Source organism: Sylvia atricapilla, chromosome 1 (assembly GCF_009819655.1).
Source record: "Sylvia atricapilla isolate bSylAtr1 chromosome 1, bSylAtr1.pri, whole genome shotgun sequence".
NCBI classification, from domain to species: domain Eukaryota; kingdom Metazoa; phylum Chordata; class Aves; order Passeriformes; family Sylviidae; genus Sylvia; species Sylvia atricapilla.
Genome location: NC_089140.1, coordinates 76,577,634 through 76,595,655, shown reverse-complemented (window position 1 = coordinate 76,595,655; position 18,022 = coordinate 76,577,634). Strand labels below are relative to the sequence as shown.

Genomic DNA, 18,022 nt, shown 5'->3' with positions numbered 1-18,022 from the left:
TGAACTAATTGATTTGGTAAAATTACCAGATGACTTGGTAGGTAATTCTAATTGTTAAAAAGGAAGTATTCTCTCCTTCAAATTTTTGTCCTAGGAGTGGTTCAATAAGCATACAAAGATAATGCATAAGACCCCATTCTGATCCAAACACATTCTTCCAAATTCCTTCCATCTACAAACATGGAGATATCAAATCTTCGTTCCACAGGATACTTTTCTTGGTCTTCTACAAATACTCTTTAGTGTTCACTAAAGTGAACACTATTTTTTAGAGGCATGTTTGTTATTTTTCTCAGTTACAATAGTTGATTTTCTTTTTTTTAAAGCCAAGTGTTTGTCAAAGGTAAACAGAATATGGAAAGTTTAAGTGCTACAAAAAAGGTCTTGGAAATTAGAATTGGAATTAGATTTTTAGAACTTCTTACAATTCTAATACATTTTTGCCACTTAGTTTATCTATGAAATTCTTAGCATCTACAGGACCTGAGCGTAGTGATTGAAACAGGGTTCTGTACTGCAGAAGTCAAACCAATCAATGTGTTTAATTCTGACAAAAAAAAAAAAAAAATAAAGTGAAAGAGTTTGTTTAATCATGTTTTGCCTTAGTCCTAGTGCCTAAAATACCTGGCCAAGGAGAACATGGCTAAATTTCTGGTTTTTTAAAAGGAGTATTGCACATCAATTGTCTGTATCCTTTTCAATTTACACTGTCTTACAAAAGTAAAAATTCTGAATCATTATTTATATTCATTGCAACAATAAAATGATTGTGGTTATGTGCCATAATTTACTTCTTTGACAATAACTGAAATCTTTAAGGCAATTTCATAAGGAGCATTTGGCACAGCAATATGAATGTAGTAGACCAGACAGAATAACCAGCAGAAGAGGAGGAACTCCAAGAATGTAGTTTCTGTGCTTTCTGAAGTATCTATACAGTATGCCCACTGAAAGCTTTGTTTTTCCCCTTCGTTATTCCTCAGTGATATTTATAAGGACTATCTATTTCCAAATCTGCATAATTCAAGGACTCTGCCGTAGGTTAAGAATTATTTCCGTAGCTAATCCTTGACACTGTTTTAGAGAGTACACTTGCATGAGTTGCAACATGCAGATTTCTGTGAAACCATAGAAACTATGACAATCAAACTGGGAATAAATAGAACTCATGAGATGGATGTCATCACCATAAGTGATAGCTGAACATTTGAACCTTCTTTCTGTACATATTTTCTCTTCCCCTGTCTTTGTTCTGCAATGAATTGTAGTACTCAAGAAGATAAGCTGGGAAACCACAAAGCCCAAAGATTAAGTCTACAAAATATAATTGAAGCAGATAATATTCTTCTACATAAGGTTAACCCATATAGAAAAATCTGTCCTCCTTGCCCTATGTCCCACAACAACAACATCAACAGCTGAATAGAAATGGAGGCATTCATATCTGTCTTGCATCTCCTTAGTCTGCAGGAGAGGGGTAAGGTGGGAAGGGAAAGGAGGGAATGGGGAAAGAAAGAAGGGAGCAACACACAGTATACCACATTATAAATAAAAAAACAAAGAAACAAAAAATTTACTAGCAAGTTCAGCATCATGACTGACTATACACCAGACGTGCTGATTTGACTACAATTATTTTAAACAAAATTAAAAAATAAAATTGCCAAAAGATACTCAATTATAATCTCACATGTTTAAAGAAATTGCAGAAAACAGGTTTATTACCACTACTCTTACTGTTTAATAACTATGCTTAAAGATGTACAAAAAGATTTAAATAGTAACATCAAAACAAAGAAGGGCTTTTTATCAACAAATTACCAACCAAATTTCTTCAAACCCCTGCAGACTTCTGCTTTCTTCTAAATAACTAACAAAATGCATGCTAGTAATCTGACACCGTTGATGGTATAAAAATAAATATGTTCCAAATTTTATAACAGTTTTGAGTATTTCAATAAAAACTACGATCACTGACTTCTGATGTACCAGAAAAAGTCTGTTCTTGCTGAGCTCTAAAGGCAAGTATTTGATTTCCATCAATGTAGTGATTCTGATTATCAAAGGAATTTAAACCACGCTAAAGGAGATCACAAAAACTACTGTCAGTGGCATTTCTTTAAACTTGTATTGATGTAACAGGATTAATATATCCTTGGGGATATGATCACACCAGATGTCTCTCACAAAAAAAAAAAAAAAAAAAAAAAAAAAAAAAAAAAAAAAAAAAAAAAAAAAAAAAAAAAAAAAAAAAAAAGTCCTACACAAGGCAATAAACATGAATCTAATACCATCTGAGAGATCTGAGACGACTGAAGTGTCCATTACAGTCCATTTTCTTCCACCTCTCCTGCCCAAATCACAAAACTGATTTCTAAGAGGTGATTGCTAAAATGCAGTCTCCTGCAATAACAATCTTTCCCACACAAAATTACATGAATATGCCAGAAAGCAGCATCCTACATGCTTGAATGTAAAGCGGTTTGACACCCGGAGCAATCCATGCCCTCCCTGCCCTCTTCTGACTCACAAAGCTGTGTCAGTTCACATCCTGTGTTTCAATTTCACCTGTAAATCTATGGCTGAATATGCAACATGGTCTGTCTGATTGGTTTACATTTCCCCGTCCTTGTCTTGCCATGATCTCTGTGAACCTGCATTCTCCATCACAGGACAGAAATATTTCATTGCAATCAGTGCAGACACTTGCAGGCACAATCAGCCTTCATTGCCCAGACCTACCTCACCTCAGGGACCCATGCACATGGGTCTGGGGGCATCTAGACCAGGACTGAGCCAGGTGCTCTTCTCAGAGGTACAACTTTCCCCAGTCCTGCTCCTGGCTGTTCCTTCACTGTCATTAGGATTTTCCAGACTAGTTTCAGGCCTGACTTGCTAACTCAGTTTTTTTTTTTTTTGATTGCTGACTGCTGGATGGTCTTGCCTGTCCACCAGTGGGAATTCTCTCCCAGACTCCCCACTCTTGTGGACCAGCCCCAAAACCCATATTGGAGCAACCTGAAGGTAGCTTTCCCTGCAGTAAAAATAGTGTTATCACCCATCTCATTGTCAATGAGACCTTTCTTGATTTTCAGATCATTATTCACCTTTACATGTAAAAAAACCCTAAAAAAACAAACAAACAAAACCCCTACCCTTCAGGGAAAGAAAAGAAAATATTCATTATTTTTGTGTCTTTAATTTGTTAAAATATGCTTGTCATCCTCACTTTACATAAAATACTGATGACATTGTATGACAGCAAAATATCATATTTAAGTCCTTTGAAATTGTGAAAGATATTTTAAGTTATTTTTACATAAATCCAAAATGAAAATGTATTGTAAGTTATTAGTGACCTTGAGCAAATGTGCATTAAAAGATTTTCAGCAAATGATAGAAATATTACAAAGAATTATATCATCTTAGAGCTTTTTTTATGTGGGCATGTTTATAGATAGCTTAAGAACATCTATATTCTAACTTCCAAACTAAATTTTTGATGAATAGTATTCTAGTAAAAAAACAAAAAGGCTATTAATATTTGCTAAACTTGAAAATTGTTCATGTGCTACTTTCCCTTATTGCAAATATTTTGTGTTACCTTTAGCCAAAACTAAGAAAAGCAATACAGTCCGTGCAAAGATATAGAATGAATCAAATATAACTCTTTAAAAAATGCCATGAATTTTATGCAGTTTACCAGAAACTGAAAGAGAAGGGAAAATATGGATAAAATTATTGAAGCTTGATGTCACTGTACTCTGTACAAATACTCCTAAAAGCCCTGTATGATTATCTGGGTACTTTAGTTGAAAGCAGAAGGTTGGAATCAATCTTTAGAAGACACTGGCTTCAACTTAACAGGGCAGTTTCTCAGTGCAATCAGAATTCCAGTAAACTTCCAGCTGTGATTAGGGACAAACTGAGAATAGCACATAGTAAAGTTTTCATATCTGCAGAAAAGAGACCATGTGCTAAGTAGGTAAAAGAAAAATCATATGAAAAATGCATTCCTTGTGATGCTTACATTTCTTGGGAGGACAGAAGTAAAGCATGTTCTCTGTTTCTATCAACTAATGAAAGAATACTTCTAAGACGCTAGGAAAATATGATGTTTTATGGTCTACTTATGTTTTCACAGATGTTCAAAATACCTTAGGGCTTTTTTATAAACATGCTTGCTTAATATGCCAGGAGTTCTAAAAATTTGGTAAGATTTAATTAGCATTTAGAAACATCCAGACAGTTATTTGAACGGTATTTTGCAGTAATGGTAAGGGACACCTCTGAAAGCATAGACAGCAACTAGGTACCTAGTTGTTATTTATCACCTTTGTAGGTATGGGGTATGCTAGGGAACTAAGAAAAGAACACCACCCTGCTAGGCTGAAAAATTCAAATTAAGTGATATCTATTAACATCCTATCACACTCTAGTAGCTTTATTGCTCTTCAATCACAATTTCAGTAATAATTTGTTTGGATTCTCAACTGAGAATGCAAGAAATGGAGATGGTCAAAAGTGCCTGAGTAAACAGATTATCCTTTCTCAGGTCATGCCATAGTTTCACACTTAAAAAACTCAAACCATAATTCTGCATGAAGACACCACAGGTAACTGAACTTTTGAATAGAGAGCTTTTATTGGAACTCGGGTCAGAAATAAGAGCTGGTGAGCTTTGCAAGAAGGACCAGAAAAATGAGAGCTACAAGTATGTCATGGAAGTTATGCACGAGTAAAACTAATTACATAATACCTAAAGGCCCTAAATAAAATAGAATATTAAAAATTAAAAAAGTAAATTCTGTAAATACATCAGCAATAAAAAAGAGAGTTAAAGACGATTTTAATTCTTTAATGGATGCATAGGGAAATATAATGGCAAAGAATGAGGGAAAGGCTGTCTTCTTTCTCTTAGTCTTGAAATGTAAAATAGTTGTTCTCGGAGTACCTAACCCCCTGATCTGAAAGAAACAGGCAGCAAAATGAAGCCTCCATAATCCAAGGGGAAATGATCAGCTAAACCACTCAGACACATATAAGTCTAAAGAGCTGAGTGGAATCCACCCAAGGGTACTCAGGAAGCTGGCAGAAGTGCTCGTAAGGCTGCATCCCATAATTTACCATCAGTCTTGTCTAAATGGGGAGGTTCCAGTGGACTGGAAATCGGCCAGTGTGATCCATCCATAAGAAGGGCCAAAAGGAGGATCTGGAGAGCTACAGGCCTGTCAGCCTGACCTCAGTGCCTGGAAAGATTATGAGCAAGATCATCTAGAGTGTCATCACATGGCATATGCAGGACAACCAGGGAATAAGGTTTAGCCAGCATGGGTTTATGAAAAGCAGGTCGTGCTTGACCAACTTGTTCTCTTTCTATGAAAAAGTGACTGAATTAGTGAATGATGAAAAGGCCATGGATGCTCTTTACCTGAACTTAAGCAAAACCTCTGACATTGTTTCCTGCAATGTTCTGGAGAAACTGAGTTCTCATGGCTTTTATAGGTATACCATTCACTGGGAAAAAAAAAAAAAAAAAAATAGTGGATAGCTGGGCCCACAGTGTGATGGTGACTGTAATTAAGTCCAGTTGGCAGCTGGTCAAAAGTGGTTTTCCCTGGGGTTCAGGTAAAGAGATAGGTATTTTTAATGTCTTTGCCAATGGCCTGGGTGAGGAAATTGAGTTCATCATAAGTCAATTTGCAGATAACACCTAGTTGGCCTGGAGTGTCAAAGTGTTGGAGAATAGGAAGGCTCTACACAGGCTGGGTTGATAGGTTGAAGCTTATTGTATGTTATTCAACAAGGCTGAGTTCTGGGTCCTTCACTTGGAACACAACAACTCCAGGCAGCACTGCAGGCTGGGGGAAGAATAGCTGAAAAACAGCCAAGGGGAAAAGGACCTGGGGGCGTTGGTCAACAGCCAGGTGAGAATGATCCAGGGTGTGCCCAGGTGGCCAAGAAGGCCAATGGCATCCTGGCCTGTATCAGCCAGTATGGGCAGCAGCCCCAGGGCAGTGATTGTACCCCGGTACTCAGCACTGATGATGCCACACCTCAAATCCTGCATCCAGTTTTGGGCTTCTCACTCCAAGAAGGACATGAGGTGCTGGAGCATGTCCAGAGAAGGACAGTAAATCTAATGAAGGTTCTGCAGCACAGGTGTTAAGAGGGGCTGCTGAGGGAACTGGTGTTTTTTAGCCTGGAGAAAAGGAGGCTCAGAGGGAAACCTTATCTCTCTATGGAACTACCAAAAAGGAGGGCATAGTCAGGTTGGGGATGGTAATTTCTTCCAGGTAACAAGAGACAGGACAAGGTGAAACATCCTCAAATTTAACTGAGAGAGGCTTAGATAAGATATTAGAGGAAAAAAAAAATTTGTACCAGAAGTGTTGTCAGGCATTGAAACAGGCTGCCAAGGGAAATGGTTGAGTTACCATCCCTGGATGTACTAAAAAGATTTTTAGATTATGCACTTGGGAACATGGTTTAGTGGTGGACTTGGTCGTGCTCAGTTAACTGGACTCAATGATCTTAAAGGTCTTTTGCAGTCTGAACAGCTCTATGAAAAAGCACAAGAGAATGAAAACAAAAGTCTTCTTAATCATTCTTTTTCCCTTTGACCTTCAAATTTTTACTGCCTTTTAAACCATACTTTCCTTTCATTTTTAGAATTATTGAATAGTTTCTACAAGATTTTTCCAAAACCACCTCCAAGAAGAAGTTGAGAATCAAAGTATTATTTGTTCTGCAGATTTCTGAAATCTCTAAGTCCTTAACTTACAGCACTATAAAACCTAAGAATTTCTTTCGATTTTTCATCTCCATAGTTTCAAACATCAAAATGACACTGTAGCACAGCAGTGAATGATCAGCAAGAAAACTTAATGTTCCAAAGTCAAGTTGACCAGTAAGTGTCAGGAATAACTTGTGCAGTCATGCTGTCATTACCATAAATAGTATTTTTATCACACATTAATGGAAAAGCTACAGAATAAATCAGTTAAGCATTCTACCAATCTGGAAAGCAAGACATGATTTTCAAATAAACACTAGATACAGAAAATCATAAAACAATGCAGGTTGGAAGGGATCTTATAAAACCTGACATCACATCCCAGCTCAAAGCAACATAAAACGATCACAACTGTTAAGAGAAATGGAGAAAATACATCACTTAAACTTACACCCTGAAAATGTTATGTTCCACTAAAGTAAAATAATAGAAATGTAAAATAATAGAAATGTAAAATTCATCTTGCTTATTGAGTCGGGAAATAAAACCCTTATTTTTATCTCATTATCTGGTTAATCTTGAGTGTAAAAGCAGAGAGTGCACTGAACTCTTCATCTTCAGCAGAACTAAACACAGAGAGTGGGTCTGACTCTTCCTTGGAATGCCAGAGCCAGCTAAACGAAGAAAGATAATACCACTGGAAATTAGATTCTTGTTGTACTGCTGATATTTATTTGTTATTCCCAGACTGCTTTTGATTTCAGATATAGTGTCTATTGCTGTTTAACTTAAATTAAAATATTGTATCAATTAATGGTTAGTTTATTAATAGATATATATTCCTCACTAATTAACAATATTAAAATCCTTTGTGACTATCAACACTTAAAAGATGCTCCAGTCTCAACTGGAGGTTTTGAGACACCTAGTGCTTCAGTTTCTTTATTATGTTCCTATTTCTTCATCATCCATTAGACTTCTGAAACATGGCAAGTGGTAAGACACTGGTTCTCTTGCTGGTATCCCTCCAACCTCATTTCACTTACTGAAGAATTGCTTCCTGCTACTTGATAATGCACTTTAAAACAATATCAAAAGTAAATTAAAAATCCAACTTTTTATGCAAAATCTTGAAAAATTTCAGAGGAAAAAAAAAGTTTTTTTAGAAAAACTTTTTAGAAAAACCTTGGTTTAGATTGTAAACATTCATCAAACATGATTTGCATTACTCAGTATAAAGATAATTAAAACACAGAAATTTTCCAGACATCATTTCTTGAAAATATCTCCAGTCCCAACTGCATGAAACATCAGAGTAAAACTGGAATATTGACCATTCCTGGTGACTCAAATACTATTTGAGAAAATAAGAGGTAAAACCCTCAATCACTACCAACAAAAAAAATCTTACCCAAAAGCACCTTGAAATTTGAATTGTGTTTTAGCAACAGTAGAAATTCAAAATATAAAATTTAAAATACATTATTATTCTCCAGCATGTGAACAATTATCACTTACAAATATAAATGTCATAGATGCAAATTTATATCAAAATTATGCTTTGAAGAGAACAACATACAAATAGTATTTACAAGCAAATTAAAATGAATAGAGCATGTCATTTTTAGTTTGAAATTATTCTCTAGACAGTGTTTCTACATAAAAATGGTTGAAAATCTCTTTGCTACTTAATGCAGAAGAGTAGCCAGATCTACTTGGTAATATTCTTGATTAAAGCTTTCCTCGAGAATTACATAGCAGAGGGTCACTTTCACCATAGCACACACACACAAAACTCTAGCTGAGGATAACAACTACTTTTTTTTATCAAGCAGAAGTATCAAAATACAGTTAATCACTCCAAATACATTTGCATGAAGAAGTACACAAGCTTTTTTATATTTTTATATGAAATGGTTAAATAAATAAACAAATCCAGAGAAACTTGGTTCAGACCAATTTATTATAATGCACTTGCACAATGTCCCTTATCATGGGGTGATGGTCAAGGTCTACAAAATGCAGTTATCACAAGTGATCTTTTTTCAGAACTACATTACTGTCTTGTTACTTGAAGCACAATGCCTTATCATGCTCAAATTCCTGTATCCAGGAAATAGGAATAAAGCTATCTCAAATTACACATACATTGTGATTATAGAGCACTTTGAGGTCTATAAATCAGAACTATTTTCTACAACAATTTGGAAATAGGGTGGTTATGTCAAGAAAACAATGTGAATGTTCAGGCCAATGAAAATCCACAAGTGCCTTAAGAAATAGTAAGCTTTTGAAAGTTTGCTTTATTTATGGACTTCTTGCTACGTTCTTACATTCTAAACCCTCCTGCTTGCAGGGTACACTAGCAACAACTACAAGTACTGGCTACATTTGAAAGTAGAGTAGAAGCGGATTACCGAGAGAAGCTGACAGTGTTGTGGACCCTATAACCACAATGTATTTTTTTCATGTCATCTACTTCTAATTTCATCCTGTAATGAAGCACCTCACAACAACCAGAAAATATGGGGCCATGTGCTTCCAGGGAACACCTTCCTGTTTATTCCTCTCTAAAATGGAATAATGTTGAACTCCCTTAGTGATGCAAAGCAAAAAGTGACAGCTGTTAAACAGACCAGCGTCAAACACACTCCCACAGATATTTTGCAAATAGAAAACAGGTGAAATTTCAGATTGAACATATGTAAACCTCTTAAATTTCAGAGTGAACTTCTTTAACCCTTATAAAAATGTATAGGAGGGTAAAAATGGTGCCTTCATCGACTGAATTCTGAATGTCTTTAAATAGAGCTCAAATCTCTGAAAAGTAAACTGTTGTCTACCTTGAAAAATTTATCCAAAATTAGAGAACTGATTTTTGATATTTACTTAAGAATAAAAGAATTCTTCTCTAAGAACAGATCAAAGGTTACTAACCTACCATTATACATGTATACATATATACTTAAATTTAGACATATGACACTTAAATGATGAAATGTTATTTCAACTACTGTATCTAACCTGGTTAAAGGTTTGTAGATTTTTTACTCTGTTCTTGAGAATAATAATATAATATAATATAATGTAATATAATATAATATAATATGTAAAAACTGTCAATTTTTAAATAGATCCTGGAGAAAAATTATGCTAAGAATTACCTTCATGTATTTTGCTTAGGTACATTAATAGATGTTAGATGTCTGGATTTTCACAAAAATTGAACATTGCAAATGTTGTCTAACAACATTTTATGGTTTTTTTCCCAACTAAAAGTTAAAAACTACATGAAAATTCAATACTCAATTAAAAAATTAAGTCTTCTACACAACAGGAAATTCTCATTTACTTTAGCACATAGGTTTGCTATTTATAAGCTAACCTTAAAAGAAGAATGCAGAAACTGAGATTATGTGCTTATTATGCATTTCAGAGGAGTTCAAAGAAGATCCAGGGGAAGACAACCATTTGAAAGCTAAATTTTAAATTCTCCAGAATTCTTAGGAGGAGAAGAATAAGTCACTGAAAATTTCATCTCATATCTGGTTTCCAGTTTCTGAATCATTCAATTTTTTCAGAAGTAACTTCAAAGGCATTTTCACTTGCCACAATTATGCAGTCTTGCATCTGTATATTCTAGCTGGTCAATTAAAAAAAAAACCCAAAAAACCACAACTATCCAACTATGCAAACTTGTTTGCACTGCAATTATACAAAAGTATAAAACATTCTTCACTCTCATATCAGGTTTTTCACAGTTATTTGTGGAAAATAGGCATTTTCACAGGTGAAACAGTGCCATCTTGTGTATTATGGACTTTTCGTTGTCAAAGAAATATTTTCCCCAAGGGACAATATATATAATATATTTTTTATTTTCCCCTGAGAAGGATACCAAGTCCCATAGATAAAGTTTGAAATGTACTGATGAAAATAGTTGTTTAAGTTGTTCAGCATGCCACACTAAAATCACATCTTCCATTGAAGCAAGCAAAATGAAAACCAGTTTTCAGATGAAACACCACAGAGAATTTAGATTCAGTTCTTCACAAACGCATTATAATCATGTAATTTCTTAGACTGCAGTCTCCCTGAATAATGATTTAGATTCAGTTCTAATTAACAGGTTTTAATTTAATTTTTATGGGATGGATCTCTATTTGATGTATCTGACTACCTATGTAACATCTTATGCTACAATTTTAAAAGTATTGCTGACCATCATTTATATGAAAAATGTAGCAAAAAAAATTATTTTCAGTTTATAGATTCTATTTTAAACTCTTATTGTTGTAGACAACTGGAAATATTAAATTGGTACTGTAACTTTCCTATCTCATATAAAAATGAGCAAGTAATAATTTTAATTAATGGTTCACATTTGCATTCCTTTGAATGTCAAAAAATCTAAACCTTACAAACAAGCCCATTAAGAAAATGCTGTTTAACAAATGCTAATGTGGATTCAGAATTATTAATAACTCTAGAGCAGCTCTTGATGTGTGCTTTCATAATTTAAAAATTGTGTGGTGACTTGTACTGTCTATAATTTGGGTAGTTGTCCTAACAGTTGACAATTCAATGATTTTTTTATCCATAAAATTATTAACTCCTGCTGAATAACTCAAACCCTTCTCAGAAAAGTAAGCTGAAGGACATAGCTGTGTATAGTACAAGAAATTCAGCAAAAAAGATAAAATGAGTATACTTTAAAAATGGACCTAAATATGTCACCCATTTCTATAATTTTGAAATTTCAGTATTTCTTAAACTTCTTGTAATTTGGCATAAATATTAGAAAACTTTCAGAACGTAGAGTTTTGTAATCACAAATAAACACACTGCATTATCCAGCCACACACTTCAAATAAAAGCAACTATTGTCTGAAAGGAAGATTTCTGGAGAATAAACCACTAGACAAATGGCAAGATTGAATGTCATGAGTTGATATGTACCCTAAAGGTAGTTGTGAACTGAATCATGTTTAGATTAGGAAATAAAAACTCTGTCTATCACAGGCATAATCTCAGGAGTACTCCGTGTCACGCTTTTAACTTGCTGTAGTGAAACTGCTAGAAATATAATTCTAGAAAAATTGGTATTCAAAGAACAAATATAATTTGACACATTGCATATTGAGGATTTACAGAGATTAAGGAATAAGGAATAGAAAACTTTATGTCTTCTTTCTGTTTCCCATGCACTGCATAATATACACATTTCCAAACCAATGGAACTAAGGCAATCAAGACTGATTTTCTGCTCACACTTTACTTGCAAATCATAACCCTTAAGATATTCTAAAATTTTCAGACAAGAAATCTAGCATCTCACTAAGGAGAGTAAGCTCTCAAAAGGTTCAAACTGATATTAACACATTTCAAAATCTTAAATATGTCATTCAGCTCCTAGAAGCAATCCTGGTGATGGGAATCCCAAGCCCCAGAACTACAGGAGAGCCCTGACACAGAGATGGGATTTCAAGCATTACACCAAATAATTTAATCTTCTCTGGGCATAGGTTGACACAAGGGCAAAAAGGTAATGAAGTAGAGTAACACTGAAATGAATAGCAGTTTCAGTTAATGGGGGAAGGTGCTTGCTGTAGGTTAACAAAATTGCTTTGCATAAAGGAGATGATGAAAGCAAGTGTCTCTAGGTGCAAACTTAAGACCCATGGGCTTAGTTCTCAGTTTTGCTAAATTTCTATCAAAATTGGCAGCTTGGAAATAACTTGTAATAAGACAGATATCTGTCTCTTCTCAAAAGTAACAAATGTTAAGACAAGAAGAAATGGGCTCAGTTTGCAGCAAGGGTGGTTTAGATTGGGCATCAGGGAAAAAATTCTTCCCGAAAGGGTTGTTAAGCACTGGAAGAGGCTGCCCAGGGAAGTTGTGGAGTCACTGTCCCTGGAGGTATTCAAAAGATGTGTAGATGTGGCACTCAGGACCTGGCTTAGTGATGAACTTGGTAGTGCTGGGTTAATAGTTGAACTTGATCTTAGAAGTCTTTTCTAATCTAAACAATTCTATGATTTTATGATAGTAAGGTAAGATTAGGCAAACTGCACCCATTGAAAAATAAGGGTATGCTGTCTGAGTTCTATAATTTTATCTACCATATCTCTTCATGCCATCTCATATATGTTATGTGAAGAGTCAACGCAAGCTGAAAAAGTGTGGCAATAGAGAAGCAAATGAGGCTACATCAGCTAACAGATTATATCCTTTTTCTTAATATGGGTGACAAATTATTGGTAGAATAAAATTTAAGCATGAGAACTATTAGGAGAAATGCTTTACTTCCAACTAGCTTGTTTTCTACGTACATCCACTGCGTTCACTGCTTAAGGCAGACAGATGCTCTTTCACACATTTTCTAGATCTAACCTCCAGTAGAGACAAATTTTTTAGAGGTGAGGCTTATGCAGGAAGTTATTAGAGGGGAACAGTAAAAAAAATTTTTCCATGTAATGGAAATGAAGTCTTTCAGTCACAGCAGGTAAGAGCTTGGTTAACAAAATAATACTGCAGATATTGTGAAAACAGGTTTCAGTGCAGGCTGTCAATGAACCACACATTTTCAGATAAAAAGGTGTAACAACACTGAAACCCACTAGATTTAGATGAGAAAATTGTTGCCTGTAATCTCACCTGCCAGTAGATAGAGAAGTGGATCATATCCTAGTATGACTGATAAATAAAGTTCAGCTTTAACTTTTTAGATTTGGTTAATTATTTGCTAATAATATTTCTAATTATATTATTTACCAATGTTGTACATAAACCACATCTTAAAACTATTTTGTAGTCTGTGAAATAAGGGCAACTCACCTACTTGTAATAAATAATGCACAGCTAAGGAATATGCTTATTTTTTGTTTCAATATTTTATCAGATACAATGATGATTGAGAAGACTCCTAAAATTACAATAGAACCAGAATCTTGCTTCTCATATGTTTCTTCAATATTTATTCCCCCCCTTCCCCCTCTTTACGGATCATAAAAGATCAAGAAGTAATTAAAATCTTGCAAGAAAACTTTCTGTGAACTAATACCATTGACTCAGTAACGATTCTACTGCACTAGAGTATATCAGTTGGCCCCATTTCATTATCCATCCTTAAAATGTGTCACCACTTCACATAAAATTAGATCATTATTTCTTTAAATTTAGATCATCATGCAGAATTAATGGGTTTTTTTAACTAGTAGTAGAATCAGATGAGTTGGAAGGGATGCACAAGGATCATCAAGTTCAACTCCTGGCCCTACACATGACACCCCAAAAATCACACTATGTGCCTGAGAACACTATCCAAAAACTGCTTGAACTCTGTCAGGTTTGGTCCTGTGACCATTTACCTGGGTAGCTGTTCCAGTGCCCAACCATGTCTTGGTGAAAACCTTTTTCCTGACATCTAAACCTCCTCCCACTGAGTTTCATATTGTTTCCTCATGTCCTGTCACCAGTCACAAGAGTGAAAAGATCAGCACCTGCCCCTCTGCTCTTCCTTGTCAGGCTGTTTAAGACCACAGTGAGGTCTCCCCTCAGTGTCCTCTTTTCTGGGCTGAACAGACCAAGTGGCCTCAGCTGCTCCTCGTACATCTTCCCCTCCAAGCTCTTCACCATCCTCATTGCCCTCCTTTGGAAGCTCCTTAACAGCTTAAAGTAATTTTTGCATTGTGACACCCAAAACTGCACACAGAACTCAATGCGAGGTTGCCCAAGTGCAGAACAGAGCAGTGAGGGACCAGGATTAGATAGTTCTGTTCTTAGAAATGGTTCCAAATAATCACTGCTATAATACCAGTGGTACAAGAACTGTGCTTGAGTTGGGAAAAGTTGCACAAAATTAATAATTCACCTATAGAGGTATCCAAAACCGCCAAACAACCAAACATTCCAAACAAAATAGAACAAAATTCTAAGAAACCCAGCAGAGATATTCTGATTTGAATGAAAGTTCAGCCTTCAAATTTGCTGCTCTTTCATATAGTATTTTCCCTCAGGAATAATGATCAAATTGTTATCATAACTCCAGTATAAACAGGTATAAACTCTTTTTTTCAAACTAACATATGCTATAAACTGCATGTCCTCACTATGTTACTTATCAATGAAGACTAACTGTGTGAAAGGCAAGTGAACATGACAAATGAATACAGGCAAGATCCACTTGAAGAATTATCAGTCATTGTGATTTCTAGAGTGCAAGGGGGAAAGACTGGTAGCATTTACGGTGCTTTGCTGGTGAGGGACATGACTGGACCTTCACAGCCTTGCTAAAGAACACTCACCTCAAGCAATCCACTAGGTTTTGGTGAAGAGGTCAACACTGAGTTTATGATAATGTCAAACTCCTCTTATTTCCATTAGCCAGTTTTTCATATATGTATCTTTCAAAATGCTGAAGAATATGTATGTGAACCTCATTTTCTCCTTACATCCGTGTTTTGATAACACAATTATCAGCCACTGCTATGGTACATTGGAACTGGCATTTTAAGGAGATTCTAATGACGTGCAATAAAGCTTAGGCACTGCAGATGATAAACATAGCTGAGCCAGTATTTCCATCCTCCTCATCTACCATTCACTACATATCATGTGCAAAGATGGCACAGCACTACACACATAAGTAAAATACTTGAGATCAAATTAGCTCTCAGAACAAACACACATGCAAGTAGAACAAATATGCTGATTATTGGAGGAACATCTGGGAAAAAAATAAATAAATAAAACTCTAGGCAATTAAATATTTCAAATATTCATGGCAGAGGAAATAGAAAACATAAACACTAAGACCAGCACTGCTGTTGACTTAAAATATCTTCAACCCAGACTGGTGGCTTATGTCACTGAATATATATAGAAACAGTATATTATAGTTACTATCATTAACTTTGTATTTCATCAGGAAATTGCTGTTTAGACCTTATAATTAAGATAATGACCTACCTATTTTAGAAACAGGATGAAGAGGGAGAAACCATAACATTTCTAAATACACTTGAGAACACCATTTTTTTTTTTCTCAAATAAATATAATTGAATTAAACCCAAAGAATTTCTAGTCTTAGTGTCTGATCTTTATCTTGTGCAACTATGAAATTTGTCCAGCTTCTATAATCTCATGAAATTTGTTTCTCTACATGTGGAGAATCTGAATTTAATTCTAGCCTCATCGCAGCATATTTCCTGAAAAATGGTACCAGAAGAGTATGTTCTCAAAAGGTATTTTTTAATGGAAGGACAGAAATGAATCATAAAACATTAAGCAAGGTGTTGGGGGGGGGGGAGGGGAAGTGATTCAGCTTTTATATTAGAATGAAAGAGACTAGAAGCTTCAAAATATAGACCGTAACAAAAGATGTAAAGAGCTAGATATTCTTAACAACGATGTATTTAAACTCCTATAACACAATTTTATTCACTAAAGAAAAGCAAATTAGAGCTCTAGCTGATGTTCAAGAGCACCTTTAAAATGGGATTCATGCGGTGTTATCATCCACATTTTTGTAAAGGTTCCAATGTTTTGCTCTTCTCACTTTATCGTCTTCACATAGGATTTTTTTGTGTGCATTTTAGTGGACACTGTTAATAATATAGGCTTTAAAGACAGCATAAAATTCAAGTTCTGAAAGCATATTGAAGAGCTTCAAATGTGCTATAAAACAAATTATCTATCCAATTGTTCTGCTTCTCAAGTAAAAGAACTTCAACTATCTCATGCACTATGGCAACCCCTGTTCTGGGGACGCATTTATTGATATTTAGCTTTGTATCTCCTGTTTCTGCAGTGTGCCTCAGTAGTTAGTGACACTTTATCATTCCAGGAGTCCTTTATGTTACAGACTTTTATCCAAGTTAATACTAGCTAACAGTCTGTTGTCCAAATATAAATGCCTAAAATCACCCTTATTTATGTCATTTATGCTTAAGACAAGGGACTGCTGTGAAACACACAGTAGGTACAGCTTTAATGAGACATGGTAAAACAGTCCACCCATTCGTTAGGATCACTGAAAGTCAATCTTAAAATTCCCCAACGTCTCCTAGAATGTAACAGAATACAGCACATGTGATGAAGATGGCTTCTCCAGAAGATTAAAAAATAAACTACTCAGACATGTTCTAATATAACTCATGCTTTACTATATGTACATGTTTAGGTGCAATAATCAGACTATAAGCACACTGATCAATTGTATGCACTACATTTCTGAATATTTAATGGAATCTTTCATACTAGCATTTCAGGTTTAGTTAAATTTTGCAAACACAGGCATTATCGCCATTTGAGCTATGCACTGTGTCCTAGAGAAGCTGTCTCAACAGGGGCACAATTGTATACTGAACTTTTGGGGGTTTTTTGGTATCTCTATCCCATTTGTGGAGGTGGACAATCAAGGGTGCCCTGAATGACGTGCATCAGTAGCTGAATGGAGTCCCAAGTGATCAATGCACTTAAATACCAGTGAAGAGGGCAGTGAAGAAGGCAGACCCTGGCTCATCTCTGTGGTGCCCAGTGAAAGGCCAGCAGATAATGGACACAAATTAACTAACAATAAAATATACTTAAACCTAAGAAATAACAAAAAACAAAACAAAAAAATCTCTTATGAAGAATTCTGAAAAATATCAATACCCTTGGAGATATTCTGAACCTGAATAGACACAGCCTCAGATAAACCTGATTTAGTCAAACCAGCTCTGCAGTTTCTACTACACTTTCTTCTCCTCTTTATCCTTTTTATGTTGTATAAAGGATATACAACAAAGAATATACAACTCAAGAGATTTGGGCACCAGCAAATGTGAAAAAAACAAACCAAACCAAACCCAAAACCAAAAAAAACCCCAACAAAACAAAACAAAAACAAAAACAAAAAAACCACACAAAACAAACCAACCAACCAACCACACACACACAAAACAAAACAAAACAAAACAAAACCAAAAAAACCCCACCACAACCATAGCAAGGGAATTCCTTGCATAATAACTCCTGAAGCAGTAGGTTAACATTAGCCAGTGTAGTCAGGTTACTAAAGGACCTGGTGAAACTAGTGAAACAATATTTTAGCATTTCTACACAAGTTTCCCATCACTGTTACCATAAAATATTTTTTCAGATTGAAGAGTTGCAAATTTAGGCCTTGATGACATAATTCTTTGAAATATGTGACAAGTGCTTGTCAGTTAATATTTGCCTTTATTCTTATTTTTCTCCTTAATACAATAAATCAAATGTCATTGTTTTGAACCTGAGTT

At 35.1% G+C, this 18,022-nt stretch overlaps 1 long non-coding RNA gene across 1 annotated transcript in view; it reads left to right on the top strand.

Moving 5' to 3' along the window:
* The first annotated feature begins 1,924 nt into the window (after window positions 1-1,924).
* LOC136368305 (uncharacterized) overlaps window positions 1,925-18,022 on the top strand; it is a 157,309-nt gene continuing 141,211 nt past the window's right edge. Inside the window, exon 1 of the long non-coding RNA XR_010744833.1 lies at window positions 1,925-2,257. This is a non-coding gene — a long non-coding RNA (uncharacterized lncRNA). The remainder of the gene's footprint in view (window positions 2,258-18,022) is intronic.